Source organism: Saccopteryx bilineata, chromosome 11 (assembly GCF_036850765.1).
Source record: "Saccopteryx bilineata isolate mSacBil1 chromosome 11, mSacBil1_pri_phased_curated, whole genome shotgun sequence".
In the NCBI taxonomy this organism is placed as follows: domain Eukaryota; kingdom Metazoa; phylum Chordata; class Mammalia; order Chiroptera; family Emballonuridae; genus Saccopteryx; species Saccopteryx bilineata.
The window spans coordinates 38,644,037-38,662,284 of record NC_089500.1 but is presented as its reverse complement, the minus strand read 5'-3'; the positions used below and the strand labels follow the sequence as shown (position 1 = coordinate 38,662,284).

At 37.0% G+C, this 18,248-nt stretch overlaps 1 non-coding gene across 1 annotated transcript; it reads right to left on the bottom strand.

Annotated features, from left to right (window-relative positions):
* Positions 1-7,126: 7,126 nt before the first annotated feature.
* Positions 7,127-7,288, bottom strand: LOC136315844 (U1 spliceosomal RNA). Its single transcript, XR_010727623.1, has one exon. It is a non-coding gene; the product is annotated as a U1 spliceosomal RNA (small nuclear RNA).
* Between the last annotated feature and the right edge of the window lie 10,960 nt (positions 7,289-18,248).

Genomic DNA, 18,248 nt, shown 5'->3' with positions numbered 1-18,248 from the left:
TATTCTAAGATTGTAAATCTCTGGTACCAGCTGACTTCTTCTCCATGGCAAGCACATATTCTTGCTTCCAGCCTCTTTAAAGCAATTTTTATTTACATTCCTATGTGTTCACATGAGTGTGCATGTTCTCTCTCAATGAAATATATTTCTTTGTCCAATATAATGCCTCTATAGTAAAAGACGGAAATGTTTAGATCTCAAATAATGTGAAGTAATAATTATACATGTAAATATCAGAGTATCACAGAGCTAAATATTAGTCTTCCAACTATAACAACTATAAGCCAAATCAAACATTCAGGCAACTTAGATATAGGGCTCAAAAAGAGTTACAGGACTATAGTTATTAAAGGACAGATCCTTTGTAAAATAAGACCGATGTCACAGTTCTTGCTCTTTAGATCACTAATGTACATCACTGTCTGAAAAGAGATTATTTTGGAAAGGATGTATAGAGGTGACCCAGTCAATCCTAGTATCTCCATTCTGTACCTCATCTATAGGTGATGAGCCCCTTATAACAAATATTTTTTTTTAAATTAGCATTTTTTTTATTTAGGGACAGTGCATCCCACTGCTTACTGAGTTTTAGAAAATTATTTTTAACATATGAGTAGAATCTTTCTGTTGTAGAAAATAACAGTTCTTCGCCTAAACTATCTCATATGGAAACCAATAGCAGTTGATTTTTTTATTAATCATTTTTACATTTTCCAGACTAGTGTTCCAAATGTTTTTACAAGGCCACTAAAGCCTCAGAGTAAAATGAATATATGGTTGTCAAGGTACATTTCTGGGCAAGTGGCCAGAGGGGCAACCAGGTAACCCCAGCTAGACATTTTGTGATGATTTGTGAGATCATCTAAACCATTTATTTTTCTCTTTCTTTGTGCTTTTTTCATTTGACATTTATTATATTTTTCCCTTACTTATCTATATTTAGCTCAAAACCCTCTTGAGCAGGTCATCAAGGCTCTGGTAAAAAAATAATTTTTCCTGTTCTCACGAGATGAACTCTACTCTAAGCTAGGAGTTCATATTTTTGACATGTAATTCCATTATCCAGGAATCAAGATCCTGTTTATTGATAACATCTGTATAGTCTCTTGTTCACATCTTAGATCTTTCTTTCTTAGGTCTTAACTCTCGTGAAGACAGTATGATGACAGCACCACCTGTGTCCTCATGTCTTTCATCTTTTAACCCAAGAAGATCAAGTTCTTAAAGCATTTTTCATTTAGACATGGGTCAGTAGTAGTGCTAGGTGGATAACAACAGGATATGTCCTTTAGCAAGAAGACTCAAGTCAGGACTGGAAGTAAGTATGAAATTATCAAACATCTCTAGTTTCCTCTTCCAAAGCCTAGGTTGTTTTAAAGTACTTTGTTCTTTAACATATTTTGTGGAAGGTGTTTGTGGAGAATTATACCTTGGTTCTTCTAAGATCTGAGTCTAGTATTTTAAAACAGAGGTCTATCTAAACTAATGTATTTCAAATTGTTTCCTGCTTTCTCACTTTCCTTCCACATATGGGTATATGTCTGAAAATTTGTGTGATATAAAAATAATAGATTTTACTAAAATCTAGGTCTCTATAATTTCTAACACTGGAAATAACTATAGTACTGGGTGCATTACACTATCCTTAGGATTAAATTTTCTCATCTGAAAAAAATAGTTTACTAGAGTGATAATTGTATAGCATCATAGTATCAGTTGACTTATAGGTAGGGATTTATCTTTTTCTTTTATGTAAGTAAGATATAAAATGGCATTTTGAAAAATGTTCATTGAGTTTTAAAAATAAAACTTTCTGGTGGTCTTTGTCTTCTGCAGATAGACAGCACTCCACTACAATGTTAAACTAAATTGCAGGTTCTCCATAAACACTCTAAGAATTACAATAATGTTATTTATTTAAACCCTTCAAGAACTACCATGTGGGTGTTATTTAATGATCACTATTCTGAAGCAATAATGTAGAATTAGTTACCTAGCTATCAACAGTCTGCACTGGTGGCAAAATGGTATATAAATATTTTATATGATGGACAAATACGAGTACTTTATGAGTACATGCCATTAAATCCAAACTTACGTATTACTGCTGTTCAGTGGAAAGATTTCATGTAAATTAAGCATTCCCTTAAATGAACTTACCATTGTAAAGATATTTCATTTATAACAAATCTTATTAATTTAACAGGTTGATGGTTGAACCATTTTTCTTTTTTTTTTTCTTTTTTTTTGTATTTTTCTGAAGTTGGAAACAGGCAGTCAGACAGACTCCTGCATGTGCCCTACCGGGATCCACCCGGCACACCCACCAGGGGGAGATGCTCTGCCCATCTGGGGCATCGCTCTGTTGCAACCAGAACCATTCTGGCGCCTGAGGCAGAGGCCACAGAGCCATCCCCAGCACCTGGGCCAACTTTGCTCCAATGGAGCCTTGGCTGCAAGAGGGGAAGAGAGAGATGGAGAGGAAGGAGAGGGGGAGGGGTGGAGAAGCAGATGGGCGCTTCTCCTGTGTGCCCTGGCCAGGAATTGAACCCAGGACTCCTGCATGCCAGGCCAATGCTCTACCCCTGAGCAAACCGGCCAGGGCTTGCACCATTTTTCTTATTAAGGAAATTTACTATTTCTTCATTACATACGATGCTAACTTAGAAATTTTCATAAGAAGAACGTGAAATGATTGTACACTTCTCTGAGAAATTTGCTTTACATAGAGTAACCTTATTTTCTGGAGAATTTTACAGTAGAAATGCAATATATTTAGATACCACATTTTGCCTAAGATACAATGTACCTAGTTTTCTTTTATCATACATTTTTGAACACATAATACACTCCAAGAACCATGATAGACAATAGAAATATAAAGGCATAAAGGCCCAATCATGCACTTCAGGAACTCACTGTTTAGTTGGGAGAAATATTTGCCAGGGCAAGATGTTACACAAAGCATTTTTATTTATCTTTTCTTTTTTCGGGTTCCAACATGCAATTAAAATGAAGGCAAAGAAAAAATAAATTCAGAAGTAAGAGCTTGGGGAGGACATCAATGAAAGATTTCAAAAATTTTCTAGTAGAAAAAAATAGATGGATGGGTGAGTGATTTATCAAATAACATACACTATCTAGAATACTTGCAAAGGGAGTTAACTGATGAAACACAGACTACTTTGACAGAAACTCCAAAGGGACTGTAGGCTAAGAGATGGCAGATGCTTTGATGCTTAGGAGGAAGAACTAGATCTAAGAACAGATAATTTTTTTTTTTTTTTTTTTAGTGAGAGGAGGGGAGGCAGAGACAGACTCCCGCATGCGCCCCCACTGGGATCCACCTGACAAGCCCGGACTATGTTTTACCCATCTGGGGCCCTTGCTCCTTGCAACTGCAGCCATTTTTTAGTGCTGGAGGTGGAGGCCATGGAGCCATCCTCAGCACCCGGGGCCAACTTGCTCTAATCAAACCTTGGCTGCGGGAGGGGTGGAGAAGAGAATGAGAAGAGAGAGAGAGAGAAACGAGAGGGCGAAGAGTAGAGAAGCAGATGGGTGCTTCTCTTTTGTGCCCTGAGCCGGAATCAAACCCAGGACATCCACATGCCAGGCAGAGGCTCTACCACTGAGCCAACTAGCCAGGACCATAAGAACAGATGATTAATGGAGGACATATATGGCAAAAGGAAACCACTATACAGTTTCCTACAATTTCTTATGCTGAATGCTTTCTCTCAGGCACAAATACAAATTTAACAAAGCTGTCTGAGAAAAATAAGGGTAATTATTTTAGCTAATAGAGAACTAGAGGGAAATTTTTCTAATCTGGACATGAGTCCTCCAATACAGGAATCTCCCCTCATGAATTCTCCCTCTGAAGCATTTCCCCATTGTAAATTCTCCCAAGTCAGTATTTTTAGTTTATTATTATGAATTGGCTACTTTATTCACCAGAATGTTATGAAAATAAGACAACATAGAAAAGAATGATAAAGATACACTCTGTAAAAACTAACAGTGATAAAATAGGAGTTAATTTAGAGAACCAAAATAAGTTTTAAAGTTTTCATGAATTTTATCAGGTGAATTTGAGAAAGTTCTGCATGTGCAAACTGACAGAATGCTTTAAATAGAAGAAAGAAGGAGAAGAAGGAGAAGGAGAATAATAATAATAATAAGAAGAAGAAGAAGAAGAAGAAGAAGAAGGAGGAGGAGGAGGGGGAGGAGGAGGAGGAGGAGGAAAAAGTTGAAGAAGGAGAAGAGGAAGAAGAAGAGGAAGAAGAAGAAGAAGAAGAAGAAGAAGAAGAAGAAGAAGAAGAAGAAGAAAGAAGAAGAAGAAGAAGGAGAAGAAGAAAGAGGAGGAGGAGGAGGGAGTGGAGGAGGAAAAGGAGAAAGAGAAGGAAGAATGGCAAGGGAAGTGGTAGCAGGAAGGGGAAGAGGAAGAAGAAAAAAGAAAAGAGAGAAAATAATCTTGGAAATTAAAAGTTATTACTGGAATAATATATTTAGTTGAAGGTTGAAAGATAAATATGAAGTAATTACTCATTTGATATAACTATAATAAAAACAAAGGAATATACAACCAAAAAGATCAGTTAAGGATGTCTAACATTTGACTAATAGGAGTTCTTGGTACAGAAGATGAAGAGAAAAGTGGTGAAATAATCAAAGACAAAGTACCAAAAAGTCCTTCAAAGCTAAAGAAAGAAACACATCTAATTTTAAAAAAAGCTTTCCAAGCACTGAACCTTAAAATATTTAGACATTGTGAAATATTAAAAACAAACAAAGATCAAAGATCCTAAAATCAATTCTAAATGACAGATAATTAGACCATCATTACTAACTAAGCATCATAGATATAAATGGAGAAATGCTTTTTAAGTTCTTAAGAAGAATGATTTTCAATGTGGATTTATATACTCAGGAAAATTTTCTCTAAAATGTGAGGAATTTTAAATCCTGTATTTTAAAATTCTGAAAGAATTCAAAAGGTATGCGTCATAAAAAAAATCTTTCTTAAGATATTAAGAATATATTTCAGCAAATTAACAGAATAAACCAATATAGAAAAAAACTTGAGATTCAGAAAATAACAAATATAAGACAGGAAAGGAAAGTTTCAATAATACAGTTTTGTTGTCAACCTTAAGTCTGGTTTAAAATAAAAAAAGATATATATATATATATATATATATATATACACACACACACACACACACACACAAATGTATGTAAGAAATATTTATAGTATTCATATATTCTTTTTATTAACCCAGTGACCGTTCCAAGGGAACCACAGAAGGAAACATGTTATTAATACAGTACAGTTGATCCTTGGACATTAGGGGCACAGACACCCTCCAGTTGAAAATTAACTTTTAACTTTTGACTTCTCCAAAGCTTGACTATATTCATCCCTTAGTTCACACAATATCGGAGAGGGAATTGGTTCCATTCCTCTATGGATATCACAATCTACGGTTGTTACTTAAGTCTCATATAAAGTGGTGAGAACATTACATACATTCAGGTCTTTCTGAATCTGTGGATTCTAGTACTGTTCCCATTTGTGGTTGGTTGAATCTGAGGATTTAAAACCCTGGGACACTGAGGGCAGTCTGTATACATACTTGAAAAAAAGCTGTGTATAAATGGACCCGTGCAATTCAAACCCATATTGTTCAAAGAGAGGTCAACTGTATTTGATCCTACCATGAATTCTAATTTACATTTGCACTATACTTTTCTTATTAACATATAGATAAATTATGGAAGGCTTAATTTTGATTGAAGAGGAGAATATAGAAGCAAAGATACAGTGAGTGAGTAAAGATGAATTGGAGGATAGGACAGACGTATGATCTCATTTTACAAAGTGGGTGGAAAGACATAATAATGAAGGTTGGTAGAACATAGTTATTTGAAATTGCAGATGGGATGAGTGGAAGAAGTAAGAGAATTATGGAATAACTACTTGGGAAGGAGAGGTTTGGAAATAATGAGCAGTGATTTATAAGCCTTGTCTTTTAGATAGAGCTATCAATAGTTTATGTGTAAATTTGATAAATCAAAATTTTAACAATTTTTTCCACTTTTTACAATTCTGGGAGTATTCATCAGAAATGTTTTTAAATGGTTACTTCTGGGTAAACAAACTGGGTATGAGGGATACTGACATAGTGTCAATGTTAATTTTTGCAAGCTCTTTGGTGATATCTGATTTTTCAAACTTTCATATGTTACTTGGATAAAACATATTTTAAAAGGTAATTACAATATTAAAAATAGCTAGATATTGATATCTATACAAAAGTCTATATGAACACATGAAGAAAGCAATAGTTAATTCCAATTATTCTTCCTATTTATTCATTATAATAAATCATTTAAAATGCAAGATCATGGATTTGGGTTTTTAGTAGGGAAAGGCTAATGTATTTACCCAAAAGAACGAGGTCAAGGTATACATTTACACATTGATCAATAAAAGTTAATAAGGCTCAGTGTTCATTTACTTCTCTTGTGAGAATGTCTCTGTTTATTCTACCATTGATTAAATAGTATTGATTACCTATCACTGATTGATTAAATATTGTGTGATTTTAATTTCTTGTTGGATTTAATTTTCCTTCTACTAATAAGTTTCTTCTATTTGAGTATCTCAACAATTTTACACAGCAAGATAATATCATTTTCCTGGGTAAAATTAAGATTCAAATTTTTTTTTTATAATTTATTTATTTATTTATTGTATTTTTCTGAAGCTGGAAATCGGGAGGCAGTCAGACTCCCGCATGCGCCTGACCGAAATCCACCCGGCATGCCCACCAGGGGGCGATGCTCTACCCATCTGGGGCGTCGCTCTGCCGCAATCAGAGCCATTCTAGCGCCTGAGGCAGAGGCCACAGAGCCATCCTCAGCGCACCCGGGCAAACTTTCTCCAATGGAGCCTTGGCTGCGGGAGGGGAAGAAAGAGACAGAGAGGAAGGAGAGGGGAAGGGGTGGAGAAGCAGATGGGCGCTTCTCCTGTGTGCCCTGGCCGGGAATTGAACCTGGGACTCCTGCATGCCAGGCCGACGCTCTACCATTGAGCCAACCAGCCAGGGCCTTTTTTTAGATTTAAATGAACGCAAACGCAGTCCCCCACTACCACAAATTATGCAGTCGAGTTTCCCACATTTGGGGAAATCGCAGGGTTCAGCACATCCGGAGTGCAATGGATAAGCCTCACCATGGGGAAACCACCTTCGTGATCATGGTATCTCCCCCGCCAGGTAAGTATGAAACATTCAAATTTTAATGCTAAGTTCTTCATCTTGTATGCCATTTCAAAATGCTAGAATAAGCTTTCTCTATCCAAATGATCCTAAAATAATATTCTATTATTTTATTGCTCAAGTGTATTACTTCACTGATGTCAACTAATTAAAGAACTACTGCAGGAGAGTTTTAAACATCTGAATTTTGTAGACAAGCTTTCCAAATATTGTTTTTCTGACCATTGAGATAGGATTGCTGAGTTATACCTTGGCAACCCATCTTTTAAACACTTTGTCTACATGTGTAATATCTACCTTTTACTGATTTTGTAAACACTAATAAAAAGTTTTAGGAATTCTGTATTTTATAATTTTTTTTTTTTTTTTTTTGCATTTTTCTGAAGCTAGAAACAGGGAGAGACAGTCAGACAGACTCCCACATGCGCCCGACCGGGATCCACCCTGCACACCCACCAGGGGCGACGCTCTGTCCACCAGGGGGCGATGCTCTGCCCATCCTGGGCGTCGCCATGTTGCGACCCTCCTGGGTGTCGCCATGTTGCGACCAGAGCCACTCCAGCGCCTGGGGCAGAGGCCACAGAGCCATCCCCAGCGCCCGGGCCATCTTTGCTCCAATGGAGCCCTGGCTGCGGGAGGGGAAGAGAGAGACAGAGAGGAAGGCGCGGCAGAGGGGTGGAGAAGCAAATGGGCGCTTCTCCTATGTGCCCTGGCCGGGAATCGAACCCGGGTCCTCCGCATGCTAGGCCGACGCTCTACCGCTGAGCCAACCGGCCAGGGCCTGTATTTTATAATTTGAGAAGCTGAGCATCATAGATGTGAACTTTATCTTAGTGTCTTGGTAAGCTAAAGATTAAAGAGGAGAGGTCCCAATAGAATAACCATATAAGATCGCTTCTTCTAAGGGTTAGTCTGGGTCTGGTCCTCAAAAAATTACTCTCCAATGCCTTTCCTTAAATGACCACTAGTCACACTGTCTAATTCTATGTGTTTTAAATTTAGGGTAGTTGTTTTTTAAGATTCATTATAAGCTGGTAAAACTCTGCACAAGAGCTTTAATTTGAAATAGAGCTTATTTTTAGAGTGAGAGCATGAGAATAAAGATGTTTTAAGATAGCTGGCAAATTTGGCATTCTCATTGGGAAAATGTGTTTTTATTTCTATATAATTACAAAAATATGTAGTTTATCCTTTCAAGCAGAGACTATACCCAGAAATTGGAGCGTAGCCAAAGTGTTGAACATCTTGCAGAGCAAGTTAACGGTAATCCAAAAATTATACACTGGCATCTCTCACCTCTGCACCTGGGAATCTAGTTTAAAAGAATTTGGAAGGTGGAACACAAATCATCTGGGTGTGCAAAATTTGTTAGGAATAAATCAGCCTGGGCTTTGCAAATGTAAATCATTTCCTCTCTGCCTTGAAAGGCTACTTTACGATGCTTAACAAAAAGTAAATAAAGGAGGATTGCCAGATGTACTCAATTTAGATGTTCAATGCCTATTAAGAGATATTTTTATCCTATCACCTGATAGTGAGAATCTGTGTCTGCGTTTAGGGAACACACAAGAAGCTTTCTTTCAGTCTGTGCAGTCTAAGGTCTAGATTTTCCAGAGACCACAAGGTTAGCTTCCACCCATGGACAGATCCATTTCTTGTTGCAGGTGAATTTCCAAAAACCTATAAATTCTTAGCAACAGAGAGAGAAGAAGAAAAATTTTGTCAGTGATTAAAAACTGGATAGGTGACAAAAAGGCAGGATTCTGAATAATGTATTGCTGCCGTAAGGAAAGAGCTGTCTGCTTGTAGGAACAGGGTCATGTATTTAATTCATTGTTTATAAGAGGGGCCAGCTGATTATGCCCAATTGCTGAGAACAAACCCTTACTTATCGGAGGTGAAGAATCCTAATTAAGTAGTGATAAAAAAAAAAGGAAATACATAAACACATTTTTGTCTATGAGGCATATGAAACTGTTTCAGAATTATTTTCTTCCTTTAATAAATTTGTAATTTAGTGAAGGAGATGCTACACATAAAGTGGTAATTAGCCTTAAATTCAAAGGCAGGAGGCAAATAGTTGACACAGAGAAGTGTAAGCAGGATTCAAAGCAAAGAACTAACAGTCTCGATTGAGGTGGCTGGTGAAGGTGTCACAGAGCAGATGTGAGATGCTCCTAAAGTCAGTGCTACGGGGAAGACATTTGGCCTGGGTGGAAAATGGGAGCAAAACCCATTTAGCTAGAGAAAAAATATAAAATAAGCCAAATGTCTCCACTGACAAAAATTCAAGTTTCCTAACCTCTGTGTTGTAAAAATGTAGGTGGGATTATAATAAGTAAAAATGTAGGTGGGATTATTATAATCCCTATAGATGTTATTTAGCAATTTATGAAAGTTATAAATGTATACACTCTTCAATCCAGTGATTGCATTCATGACGATTTGTGTGATGGATAGACTGCCCCATTTGGTGTGCTTGCTGTATGTAAAGGGATGTTCAAACAACACTTGTAACTGCAAAATAAATGTAACTTTTATTTTACTGTCAGCAAGAAATGACAAACTTCAAAATACATCCTCATTTTTTGAAAGCCTTTCAGGTAAAGGAATGACAAACCAATTTCTTCTTTTGAGCAACAAAAAAGCATTGTTAATATTTTAAACAATTCATTTACCAAAGAAAATTCAATGCCAGTGTTTTCCCATGAACTGAAAATAAGGAGGAAAAACTTTCGCAAACATATAGACTTGTTCTGGAACTCAAGACTCCTTGAAATTTGATAGGTGTTCTTAATTATTTTGTAACTTTAGGAAGTATTAAAGTAATAATAACAACTAACAACCTGTTATATTGCAAAATACATTTTTGTCTTTCTCCATGAACACCTATTATAATGTTGTTAGCTCAACACATGTAACTGTCAAGGGAAAAAAAACAGTCTGTTCATTGTAAATTAAATAAAATGCTTCCTGATACAAAAAGAAAGTGGTTCCCTAACTTTGAGAATGCTTTTCAATTTTAAATATGTGTAAGACTTTTTTTAAACAAATAGAATTTGACTCTACATTTTAACCAATATATGGGTCCTCTCTGAAGCAACTATTCTCAATGACCTGATCTTCATTAAGAAGCAGTAGCACTTTAACAAAATAAATAAACAAATGAGGACTGTGAGAGGATCAAGGTATAAAACCTAAATGTTATAAATATTTAGCCTCCACACAGACATCTTCAGTTCAATCTCCTTTCAAAATTGCTGTTAGCGATTGTGAATAGAAGAGAAGGTGGAAAACCAGCACTCTTCAGAGCTGTAGTTATTGGTGATTGATAAAAACCTACCATCCATGTCTGCTTTTCACTGTGTGAGTCAGAAACAGCATATATTATCGAAAGGATGGTAGATACTCAACTTCTGATGTAGTTTTTCTATTAGCTATACCTTTCTTCTCAATGGTCATCATCTATTCTATAGTTATTAGTGATAGTTAAATACCCAGGGTGTTATTCTCTTTCCCAGATTATTATGTGCCCAGAAAACTATAGAATGGTCTCTCATAAACCCAAAGAAAATAGGTTATTTACTATGGATATAAAAAATGTATACAAATAATTTGTGTGGTAATCTTACTCTCTTCCTCACCATGTCCAGAAGTATCGAGAAATGAGTCAAGCAAGTCAGATTGAGGATCAAAAAATCAATTCTTTCCTTTCTATTGAATTGACTGGAGTGACACTGGTTAACAAGATTATACAAGTCTCAGGTACACGATTTTATAAAACATCATCTGTACTCTGTACTGTGTGTTCACAACCCCATGTTAAGTCTCCGTCTATCACCCTTTTTCTCACCTTTAGCCCCTCCACCTCCTCTATCCCCATCCCCATCCCCACAATCATAACACTGTTATCTGTGCCCAGCATTGTTTCCTCTGTTGCTTTTTTTTCTCAATTAAAAAATTAACTTTTTAAAACCAATAAAACTGGATTGGAAAATGTACCTTCATTCCAAACTAGAACCATGCTTCTACTTTGTCCACATCCCTCATTCAATTAACCTTTGCACTCAGAACTTCAGGACTGACTTCTGCACTATGGAGTGTGTTGATAGGGTGACTTAATGATGGAGTGATAAATGTGTGATTAAGGAGCCCAGAAGGAGTAGATGCATCAAAGGCACACAATTTTATTCATCAAGTGAGTTTTTCTTTGGGAAGAGTAAGTCAGAGAAGCCAGGTTGGACATGGAGGATCCTGGGTCCCTCCCTTGTCACTTTTTTGAGTGCATCAAGCCAGCAACAGAATTCTATCAATACGCAAATACACTCTCTTAAAAGACTGTAACCACTTTTTTTTTTTCATTTTTCTGAAGCTGGAAACAGGGACAGTCAGACAGACTCCTGCATGCGCCCGACCGGGATCCACCCAGCACGCCCACCATGGGGCGACGCTCTGCCCACCAGGGGGCGATGCTCTGCCCATCCTGGGCGTTGCCATGTTGCGACCAGAGCCACTCTAGTGCCTGAGGCAGAGGCCACAGAGCCATCCCCAGCTCCCGGGCCATCTTTGCTCCAATGGAGCCTTGGCTGTGGGAGGGGAAGAGAGAAACAGAGAGGAAGGAGGGGGGGTGGGGGGTGGAGAAGCAAATGGGCACTTCTCCTGTGTGCCCTGGCCGGGAATCGAACCTGGGTCCTCTGCACGCTTGTAACCACTTTTTATTCATCAATGTAAAGCCAGTAACCGCAGCCACCATCACAGCCGCCTGGCCCGTGCAGGTTCTCACTGGATTTGGACAGACGGTAGTGAAACAATGAAGCCAAGAACTGATGTGCCATCATCTTTATCCTAGCTTACACCCAGTGGGCAAGAAATACACACAATGGGAAAACACTTCCCTTTTCATTCAGGGCTCCCAAAGCCACTGACTTATCCGAGTATTTTAGAATCAAAGTGTTCTACCTCACCAGCCTTATTCACCTCTGTTCCCTATTTCCTTCTCTCTGTACAAACTGGCTTCTCCTTCAGCACTCCACCATCTTGGCTGCTTCTCCTTTCCTCCATGTGGCCTTTCTCTGCTCTCCTTTTTCAGCTCTTTTTCAGCATGGGCTCCTCTGACCATTTTATAGTGTAGAAATCAAAACCTTTAATTCAACATACAAACAAAGAAGACTCTGATAAAGTCACTTAGGATGGGAAAGGCTGAGTCTCAAAACTAAGCCTTAGTCTATAATGACCCGCCTGCTTGCAGCCAGTCCCCCATACCCAATGCAAACTATAAGCAAGCAAACATGTATATCATATTTACAAACTTATTTGACCAACAATCAGTATGTTCTCTTAGTTAACAACATCAGATAATCTAGCTGATACAAAGAACTCCTGTCAAAACTATAATACACAGAACTGAAAACTTCAGATGAAAAAAGTGAAGTACACAAAATGTGAAAAATAATATTGTAAAGCCAGGAGCCGCAGCCATCATCATAGCTGCCTTGCCAGTGCAGGTGCACATTGGATTCAGACAGTCGGTAATGAAACAATGGAGCCAAGAACTGGTGGGCCATTAGCTTTAATCCTAGCTTGCACCTGGCAGGTAAGTAAAAACACACACTGGACTCTAAAACCCACTCATTCAGTTCTCACAAAGCTACTGACTTATCCGAGTATCCTAGAATCAAATGTTTCTAGCTCACCAGACTTATTCACCTCTGTTCCCCATCTCCTTCTCTCTGCACAAACTCTACACAAACTGGCTTCTCCTTCAACACTCTGCCATCTTGGCTGCTTCTCCTGGCCTCCTTCACGTGGCCTCTCTCTGCTCTCCTCTCTGCTCTCTCACCTAATGCTAATCTCAGGAACTGAGAGAGCAAGCTCCCTGGTCTGCCCCAGTTTATAGTGCAGAAATCAAAACCTTTAATCCAATATACAAAATAAGGAAGTCTCTAATACAAAGTCAGTTATCTGAGGCATGATGAGATTGTACCACCCCACATCAAAAAGGGTGGGAAAAAATTAGTCCTAAAACCAAGCCCCAGGCTACAAGGATCCTGCCTGCCCATAGCCCACCCTCAACACACATTAATATCACCTAGGCAATGGGCTTCCACATGGGCAGTGCCATCTTTAACAAAGTGAGCATAATATATTTTATCTGCTCAATAAATAATAAACAGAGTTACTTCAAAATGGAGTCAGAGTCGTCATCCCAGAGGACCTGCCTTGTAAGTCTTACTCCTTAAACCTTAAGAATGTTAAAACTGGGCAAAACAACGTTTGGACTACACCTAAAGCAGCAGTGTATTTCAAATTGCAAAGCTACTGACTTATCCGAGTTTCCTAGAATCAAAGGTTTTTAGCTCACCAGACTTATTCACCTCTGTTCTCCATCTCTTTCCTTCTCCCTGCACAAACTCTGTACAAACTGGCTTCTCCCTCAACAGTCCACCATCTTGGCTGCTTCTCCAGGCCTTCTCCACATGGCCTTTCTCTGCTCTCTCCTCTAATGATAATCTCAGGAACTAAGAGAGAAAGCTCTCGTTCTGCTCCCATTTTATAGTGTAGAAATCAAAACCGTTAATCCAATATACAAAATAGGGAAGTCTCTAATACAAAATCACTTATCTGGGTCATGATGGGATTGCACCACCCATATCAAAAAGGGTGGGAAAGACTTAGTCCTAAAACCAAGCCCCAGGCTACAAGGATCCTGCCTGCCCACAGCCCACAGAGACACACATTAATATCACCTAGGCAACAACCTCCACGTGGGCAGCACCATCTTTAACAAAGTGAGCATAATACATTTTATCTGCCCAACACTCACAAATTTAAAAAAACATGAGAAAGCCCTACAAGAATTGTCTGACTCCATCAGGAAGAGCAATATAAGAATAATGGGTATATCAGAAGAAGAGGAGAGAGAAAAGGGAGTAGAGAATATATTCAAACCAATAATCAAGAACTTCCTAAGCCAGCAGAAAGAGAGCCTAGAATCCAAGAAGCCCACAGAACACCAAGTTACCTCAATTTAAACAGACTTACTCCAAGGCACATCATAATGAAATTATCACAAATCAATGACAAAAAAAGAATCCTCAAGGCAGCTAGGGAAAAGAAGAATGTAACATAAAGAAAGGTCCATTAGGTTATAATGAGATTTCTCAGCAGAAACTCTACAAGCCAGAAGAGAGTGGACCTGTTGGTCAAATAAGTTTGTAAACATGATATATATGTTTGCTCGCTTGTGACTTATAATGGGTGTGGGGGACAGGCTATAAGCAGGCCAGGTTGTTGTAGCCTGAGGTTTGGTTTTGGGTCTAAGCTTTTCCCCACACCCTTGACTGATTGTATGATCTGGGTGGTGCACTATCATGAGAAATCCAATTATGCCTTGGATAAGTGACTTTGTATCAGAGACTTCCTTGTTTGTATATTGGATTAAGGGATTTTGGTTTTCTACACTATAAAGTGGGACAGACCAGGAGCTCAGACACACAGTTCCTGCTATCACAATTGCAGGGGCTCCCCTGATCCCTTGCCCTTCATGGGAAGAGCTGGTTTTCTGCTTTTCCCTTGTCTTCTTTTGTGGTTTGCCTGTCTTGGTGAGACACCAATAAATAGGATGGCCCCCCATCCTCTGACTCCGCCATTTCTTTATCGTCTGCCCGAATCCAATGGGAACCTGCATGTGAATGGTCACGATGACGGCTCCTGGCCTTACAGGACCCCAACATTTAAAGTACTGAAAGAGGTAAACTACCATCCAAGAACACTATATCCATCAAAGCTATCCTTCAAATATGAAGGGAAAATAAAAACATTTACAGACAAAAGAAGCTGAGAAAATTTATAACCAGAAAATCCCCACTTCATGAAATATTAAAGGGGGTTATCCAACCAGATACAAAAAAACAAACAAAACAAAAGTACAAATAAAAGCTTCAACAAGACTGCAATAAAAACAAGGATAATCTGTGATAACAATAACTTAAAAAGGGAAAAGACGAAGATCAGCAATAGCAAAGGAGGATGGAGTGCTGAAACACTCATGAGATAGTGCACTCTAATAAATATGATTATTTTTCTTTTAATAACCTAATGATAACCACCCCTAAAAATGCCACTACTGAAACATACAGCTTAAAAAAAGAAGAAACAGAGGAAAGGAGTATGGAATATCACCAACAGAAAAAAATGACAAAAAGAGAGAGAGAGAGAGAGAAGAACCAAACAAACACAAAGCTATCAGAAAACAGTATATAGAATGGCAATAGGAAATCCTCAAGTGTCAATAATTACATTAAATGTAAATAGATTGAACTTACTAATAAAGAGGTACAGAGTAGCAGATTGGATCAAAAAGCAAAATCCAACTGTATGCTGCTTTCAAGAGACACATCTAAGCTACAAGGATAAAAATATTATAGATTCAAAGTGAAAGGCTGAATAACAGTTCTCCAAGGAAATAATATCCAAAGAAAAGCAGGTGTGACCATACTCATAGCTGACACTGCTGGCTACAAGACAACAAAGGTAACCAAAGACAAAGATGGTCATTTCATTATGTTAAAGGGGACATTGTATCAAGAAGACATAACACTTCTTAATATGTATGCACCAAATCAGGGAGCACCAAAATATATAAGACATCTACTAACTGATCTAAAAATAGAAACCGACAAAAATACAATCATACTTGGAGATCTCAATACATCACTGATGGTTCTAGATCATTCATCCAAACAGAAAATCAATAAAGAAATATTGGCCTTAAATGAAACACTAGAACAAAATGATATAATAGACATCTACAGGACATTTTATCTCAGAATATCAGAATATACATTTTTCTTTTGTATACATTGAACATTCTCAAGAATAGGCCATATGTTGGGCCACAAAACTAACATCAACAAATTCAGAAAGATTGAAATTATACCAAGCATATTCTCTGACCATAAGGCTTTGAAACTAGAATTCACCAGCAAAAAAAGAAGTAAACAACCCCCCCAAAATGGGAAAATTATACAGCATACTTCTAAAAAGTCACTGGGTCAAAGAAGAAAAAAATTAGAGATAAAAAATATATATACAGACAAGCAAAAGTGATAACATAACATACCAGAATCTCTGGGATGCAACAAAAGCAATAATAAGAGGAAAGTTCATATCATTTGAGGTTTATATAATTAGAAGTTCATATAAAAAAATAAGAGCCCAAGTAAGTAACTTAACATCACATCTTAAAGAACTAGAAAAATAACAAATGCAACAAAAAACCAGCAGAAGAAATAAAATAATAAAAATTAGAGCAGAATAAATGAAATATAGAACAGAAAAACTATAGAAAAAATTAATACAACAAAGAGCTGGTTCTTTGAAAATATCAACAAAATTGACAAACTCCTGGCAAGATTCACTAAGAATAAAAGAGAAAGGACTCATATAAACAAAATATGATATGAAAGAAATTACCACAGATATCATATATATACAAAGGATCATTGTAGAATACTATGAAAAACTATATGCCACCAAGTTCAACAATCTAGAAGAAAGGGATAAATTCCTAGAACTATTCAACCTTCCTAGATGGAATCATGAAGAAGTGGGAAGCCTAAATAGACCTATAAGCAGGGAGGAAGTAGAAACAACTATCAAAAAGCTCCCCAAAAATAAAAGTCCAGGGCCACACTGCTATACTAGTGAATTCTACTAAGCATTCAAAGAAGATTTGGTTCCTATCCTTCTCAAAGTCCTCCAAAAACTGGAAGAAGAAGCTATACTTCTAAATGCATTTTATGAGGCCAATAATACCCACATACCAAAACCTGGCAAGGACAATAAAAAAGAATAAAACTACAAACCAATATATCTAATAAATACAGATGCAAAAATACTAAACTAAATACTAACAAATCGAATACAAAAATATATTAAAAAAAATAATACACCATGATCAAGTCAGATTCATCCCAGAAGCACAAGGATGGTTCAACATATGTAAAACAATTAACATAAGTATAACCATATCAACAAAACAAAGAACAAAAACCATATGATTTTATCAATAGATGAAGAAAAGGCATTCGATAAAATACATCCATTTTGTTTAAAACACTCAATAAAATGGGTATAGAAGAAAAATACCTCAACATAATAAAGGCCATATATAACAAACCATCAGCTAATATCATACTAAATGGTAAAAAGCTGAAAACTTTTCCTCTGAAACTAGACAAGGCTGCCCACTCTCTCCATTCCTATTCAACATAGTGCTGGAAGTTCTAGCCAGAGCAATCAAAAAAGAAAAAGAAATAAAAGGCATTTATATTGGGAAAGAAGAAGTAAAGGTTTCACTTTTTAAAGATACCATTATTCAGTATATAGAAAACACCAAAGATTCCACAGGAAGACTAATAGAAACAATAAACCAATAGAGTACGTTTGCAGGATGCAAAATTAATATACAGAAATCTATTGCTTTCATATATGCCAGCAATAAAACTTTGGAAAATGAGCTAAAAAAATAAATCCTTTTACAGTTGCAACAAAAAAATAAATAAAATACCTAGAAATAAACCTAAAAAAAGAATGTAAAGGACCTATATACTGAACACTACAAAGCATTATTAAAGGAAATTTAAAAAGACACAATGAAATAAAAAAAAATATCCCATGTTCTTGGATAGAAAGATTAAATATAGTTAAAATAGCCATATTTCCCAAAGCAATATACAAATTTAATGTAATTCCTATCAAAATTCCAAAGTCATTTTTTAAAAAAATGGAACAAAAAAATCATGAAGTTTGTATGGAACCACAGAAAACCCCAAATAATCGAAGTAATACTGAAGGAAAAAAAAAAAAAGAAAAAACTGAAGGCATCAAAATACTTGACTTCAAATTATATTATAGAGCCATGATAATCAAAACAGCATGGTATTGGCAGAAAAATAGATACAC